Source organism: Pan troglodytes, chromosome X, assembly GCF_028858775.2.
Source record: "Pan troglodytes isolate AG18354 chromosome X, NHGRI_mPanTro3-v2.0_pri, whole genome shotgun sequence".
Lineage (NCBI taxonomy): Eukaryota > Metazoa > Chordata > Mammalia > Primates > Hominidae > Pan > Pan troglodytes.
Genome location: NC_072421.2, coordinates 125,592,259 through 125,598,495, shown reverse-complemented (window position 1 = coordinate 125,598,495; position 6,237 = coordinate 125,592,259). Strand labels below are relative to the sequence as shown.

Genomic DNA, 6,237 nt, shown 5'->3' with positions numbered 1-6,237 from the left:
AATAACACTCGATATTTTCTGTTGTTCTGTAACAGCCATCTTAGTGATTGTGAAGTAATATCATTTTGGTTTTGATTTGCATTTCCTTTTTCACTAGTCATCAATGAAATGCAAGTCTAAACCATACTGAGATGCCACTTCATACCTACTGTGATGCCTAGAATAAAAAATGTATTAATTAGCATTGGCAAACATGTGGAGAACCTCACTAACTCTGCCATTAGGAACTTAAATGTCTCAGACACTTTGAGAAAAAGACTAAAAGTTCCAGAAATAATTATACTTAGAGTTACCATATATGACTCAGCTTTTCCACTTTTAGATATGTAACTGGAAGAAATGAAGATATAAATTCACACACAAATATATACAAGATTGTTTCAAGCCACATATTTTATAATAGTCAAATAGTGAAAGAAATCCAAATGTCTATCAACTGATAGATGGATAAACAAAATGTATTATATGCGAACATTGAATGAATCTTGAAAACATTATGTAAAGTGAATGAAGCCAGTCACAAAATACCATATATTTTATTATTGCACTGTAAGAAATATGAAGAACTGGTAAATCCATAAAGATGGCAAATACGTTAGTGGTCGTTTAAGGATCTGGAGGATGGTTTGAAGAGAGGGTGATGATAGCTAAAGAATATGGGGTTTCTTTTTAGTGATAAAAATATTTTGATTTACTTTTGTCATGTGCGGATGTCAGCAAATATACTAGAAAACATTGAGTTATATAATTGCAAAGGGGTAAATTGGTTGTTATGTAAAATTATCTCAATAAAATTGTTTTTGAAAATGTAAGAGAAAAAAAGTACATTCTAAATGCCTGCTGGAACTGAGTTGCAGGTATCTCAAATCAGAAATTCACCTGTATCTAGTGCTTAGTTTTTCTCCTTCAAAAGGAAATGTATTTTTGTCATTCCACAATAAGCAGCTCAGCAGAGCAGAGAGAGAAGGACTATGGGACAAACACTGGCAGCTTCACTTTGTTCTATAACTAGAGGCCTCTCCTTTGGAGTCACAGGCGTATCAAAGCTCTCTATAGGAATGGTTTGCCTTCCTTGGTTTCATATATGACAAACTAGGAAGTACTAGTTGCTTGAAGACCCCTGCCCTCTGATGCTCACCGAGGACAACTGTGGCCTTGTCTGGATTGTTACACAGAGGGCAATCATCCCTGAAATTGTTTCAGCAGATCCTGGGTCTACAGAAAGGAGACAAGACTCAGGGATTGAGGATGGGGTATTTTAGTGGATTGGAGGCTGCCAGCTAGCTCTGCCTGGGTGACAACCTGAGAATTTTGGAACCCTGTGGCCTTAAAACTTCCAAAGGTGTCTGTTTTCTCATAAAGTAACCTAAGTGTTCTTTCTTTATTTTGGGGAAGTCCAGAAGAACATGCTATAGACATGTTTAATCCACATATATTAGATGTGCCAGCTGTAATTTTTAACAATGGTTCAAGATTCTGCAACGCAGCCTGTCTGGAGAGATTGGACACCACCATGTCAACAACTCCATCTTGGGACGTCCTAAATGCAACATGCCTTCAGCAAGACCCAACCAGAAGTATTTCAGGGGGCAAGAACCCTTATACAAGTAGGAGGACTTATATCTGCACTACCCCAATGAGTGTGGGCTGGTACCAGGATGGGATGACGTGGAGAAACTCTGGAAACATCTCTTTGAGTGGGAGCCCAGAAAGAAACCCAGCCAACAGCCTGTACTCAAGATTGAGCCCTCTCAGAACCCTAGAGAAATTTGAGAAAAGCTTGCAGAAATGATGTTTGAGAACTTCAGTGTCCCTGCTTTCTACCTGTCTAACCATGCAGTGGCAGCACTCTGCCGCTGCCTGTGTTACAGGCCTGATGGTGGATAGTGGAGATGGGGTCACTTGCACTGTCCACATCTATGAGGGTTACTCCCTGCCTCATGCAGTCACTGAGCTCTTTGTAGCAGGGAGGGACCTCATAAAGCACCTCACCTGGCTCCTCTTTGCTAGTGGGTGTACTTTTCCTTGCATACTCTACAAGGCTTTGGTAAATAACATCAACGGGAAGCTGTGCAACATCGCCTTGGAGCCACATAAAAAGCTATGCGAGAGGCCGGAGACGTCCTGAGAGAATACAAACTGTCAGATGGGAATGTCATCCACATTGGGGACCAACTGTATCAAGTGCCCGAAGTTCTTTTTGCCCCTACAAGCTGGGAATCCACAGCCCGGGACTCTCAATAATGGCCTCCAGCAACATAATGAACTGTGACACTGACATCCAGAAGAAAGTTTTTGCAGAGATTGTACTGTCTGGGGGCACCACTCTCTTTTCTGGGCCAGAGGAAAGGCTCATGAAAGAACTGGAACAGCTAGCTTCCAAAGGTACTTACATCAAAATTATGGCTTCTGTTGTTCGATGCTTCTTTGTGTGGATTGGTATATCCATTCGTGACCTCTCTGAGCAGTTTCAAACAAATGTGGGTTACCTCTGCAGATTTTAGTGATTATGGGACATCTGTGGTTCAGAGAAGATGCTTTTAAAGATCCTTGAGCTCAGGGAACAACCCTATAGGTGAGATCACAGAAGCACCAGTGGGAGGTGCCACTGTCCTTAAGGCTTTTTCAGGATGTTGAATAAAAGTGTTTTCACATTTTATGTTTCTATATACTTTTCTTTGCACATTGTTGTAAATGTTGTGCAAGTATCTATTTGAGTCCCCACTGAATTCCTTTGGCTATATACCGGTAAGTGTATTTTATGGGTCATTTACTAATTCTTTTTTTTAACTTTTTGAGGACTGCCAGAGTGCTTTTCCAGTAGCCTCACCATTTTACACTCCCATCATCAATGTAAGAGTATTTTATTCTCCTTGTTGAAAACACTGCTAGTTTTCTTGTTTTTTCAATAATAGCCATTCGAAAGTGGTATCTCATTGTGATTTTTATTTGCATTACCATAATGGTTAGTGGTGTCTAGCATTTTTTTATGTGCTTATTTACTATTTCTATATCTTCTTTGGAGAAATATTTAGTCAGTCCTTAGCCTATTTTTTAATTGGCTTGTGTGTAGTTTGGCAGTCTAGTTTAGGAGTTCTTTATATAGTCCAGATATTACACTGCTATAATATATGTGAGTTTTATTCTCCTGTTTATTGGTTTGGCTTTCTACTCTCTTGACATTATCATTTGATGTGCAAAAATTAATTTTGTTAAAGTCCAATTTATTTTTTTCTTCATTTTCATTTGGTATCATATTTAGGAAACCATTGCCAATTTCAAGGTCATGAAGATTTACTCCTATGTTTTCTTCTGAGAATCTTATGATGTCAGTTCTTACATTTAGGGTTTTTATTCATTTTGAGTTAATTTTTTTATGCAGCATGAGATAATTGTCCAGCTTCATTCTTTTGTATATGACTATCCTGTTTTTCCAACACTATCGAAGATACTGTTTTTTCCCATTGTATGGTCTTGACACCCTTGTTGAAAATCAATTGAACTTATATGTATAGGTTTGTTTCTGAACTCTCAATTCGATTCCATTAATATATAAGTTTATCTTTATGCTACGACCACATTGATTTTATTACAGTTGCTTTACAGTAAATTTTGTAATTAGGAAGTGTGAGTTCTCCAATTTTGTTCTGCATTTTCAGAATTAATTTGGTTATTTGGGGTCCCTTGAAATCCTTAAAATCCAATAGATTTGGATTTTAGAACAGGTTTCTCCATTTTTGTAACAAACACCATTAAAATTTTAATAAGGAATGTGTTGAATTTGTATATCACATTTTTAGTATCGTCATCTTAATAATGCCAAGTATTCCAATACATGCATAAAGGATATATTTTGACATATATGTGTATCTTTGACTTTTTTCAGCAATGTTTTCCAGTTTTCAGTGTACACGTTTTGTGCCTAAGTTCATTCCTAATTATGATTTTATTCTGTTGTAAATTGAATTAATTCATTTTCTTTTCAGGCTGGTTTTTAATAATGTATAGAAATATAACTGATATATGCTTGTTGATTTCATATCCTACAAGCTGGCTAAATTTGTTTATTAGCTCTAATGTTTCTGTGTATATTTTTATTCCTTAGAATTTTCTACATGTAAGTACATATCGTCTGTAAACAGAGATAATTTTACTTCTCCCTTTCCAGTTTAGATGCATTTTTAAATCCTGTTCTTGCTAAATTGATCTGGGTACAACCTTCAGTACTATACTTGAATAGGAATTGGGAAAGCAGCCATCCTTTTTTTCTTCCTGATCTTAGGGTCAAATCTTGTAATCTCTCTCTATTGAGTATGATGTTAGCTGTAGGTTTTTCATATGTGGTCTTTGTCATGTTGAGGATATTTCCTTATACGTCTAGTTAATAGATTGTTTACATTATAAAAAGGTTTTGGACTTTGCCAAAAGCTTTCTGTGCATCATCATTTGAGATTATGTTGTTTATGTTTTTTTACGTGGCAGCCTTTTCTTCATTCTGTTGATGTGGTGTATTACTTTGATTGATTTACATATGATAAACTGCTTTTGAATTCCTGGGATGAATCCCATTTCGTCATAATGAATAATTCTTTTAATATGTTGCTGAGTTAGGTTTGCTAGTATTTTGTTGAGAGTTTTTACATATATATTCATAAACAATATTAATCTGTAATTTTCTTTTTTGTAGTGTCTTTGTTTAGCTTTGGTGTTATGAAAAATTTGGCCACATAGAATGAATTTTTTTTATATTTTGAAAGCTTTTGAGAAGAATTGGTATAATTCCTCTTTAAATGTTTGGTGAAATTCATGAGTGAAGCTACCTACTCCTGTTCTTTTCTTTATTGTGAGGTTTTTGAATAGTGATACATTCTCTTTAGTGGTTTTCAGTATAGCATTCTCTTACGATCCTTTTCATTTCTGTAGATAGTGGTGTCCCTCTTTCATTTTGTTTTTAATAATTGGCGTCTTCCTAAAGGCTTATCAATTTTGTAGATATTTTCAATGAACACGGTTGTAGTTTCTTTGATTTATTCTATTGTCTATTTCATATTTTTATTTATCTTTGCTCTAATATTTATTATTCCCTTCCTGCTGATATATTTAGGTTTATTTTAACCTTTTTTTTTAGTTCCTTAAGGTTTATGCTTAAGTTATTGATCAGTAATCTTGCTTCTTTGTAATGTAGGTGTTTATAGTTATATATTTCCTTCTGAAAAGTGCTATGTCTGCATCCCATAAGTTTTGTTGTGTTTTTGTTTTCATTCTTCCTAATACATTTAAAAAATATCTTTTAATTTCTTCTTTGGCTCTTCATTGTTCAATATTGTTGCTTAATTTCCAAATATCTATGGGTTTCCAAGTTTTTCTTTGGTTATTTATTTCCATTTTCATTTTTTCTGATCAGAAAATATCACTTACAATGTTTCAGTCTTTTTATATTTATTAAGATTTGTTTTGTGGCCCACCATATGTGCTATCCTGGAGAATTTTCCAGGTGTAGTAAAGAAGAATTTATATCTTGCTGTTTTTGTGTGTAGTGTTCTGTATATATCCATTAGTTCTAATTCATTTATGTGTTGCTCCAGTCTTACTTCTCATTCATTTTCTGTTTGGTTGTTCTGTCCATTATTGAAAGCACAGTATTGAAGTCTCTACCTAATATTGTAGAACTGTTTCTGCCTTCAGTTCTGCTCATTTATTTTTCTTTTAAACTACGTTTTATTTGTAACCAAATGATTTCATGCAATTCTTCTAAACAGTGACATTAAAAAATTTCCTTACATATAAATAACAGACTATAAATTTGATCAAAATTGCTAGAATAAATTGTCCACTTCTACAGTGTTCTCATATCCAACAAAGTTGGTGCACAGTATATAAATTCTCAAAGTCCAATATTTAAAAACTCAGGTGTTTGACTAACTTTAATAAAGTTTCTTAATGAAAATAAATATATCTCCAGTCCATATATTTTAAGATAATTATTATTCTCAATAACTGCTCTAGAAAAATAAGTTTGATACTTTTATTCTCCTAATTTTACAATTCTGAGTATGAAATTTTAACCTTTAAAATATAGTCAGGCATTTCTACCTTTCTCTCAACATGACACCAACAGAAACACAAGTTGCTAGAGAGGAACTAACGTGATAATCCAGTGATTTTAGTCCCAGTGAATTACAGGAAGAGGTACCCATGTCACTGCAATTTTAATATGTAATTTATTTTTCCTTCCCT

The 6,237-nt window shown here is 34.5% G+C and overlaps 1 pseudogene; it reads left to right on the top strand.

Moving 5' to 3' along the window:
- The first annotated feature begins 1,417 nt into the window (after window positions 1-1,417).
- Window positions 1,418-2,544, top strand: LOC465848 (actin-related protein T1-like; annotated as a pseudogene).
- The last annotated feature ends 3,693 nt before the right edge of the window (window positions 2,545-6,237 follow it).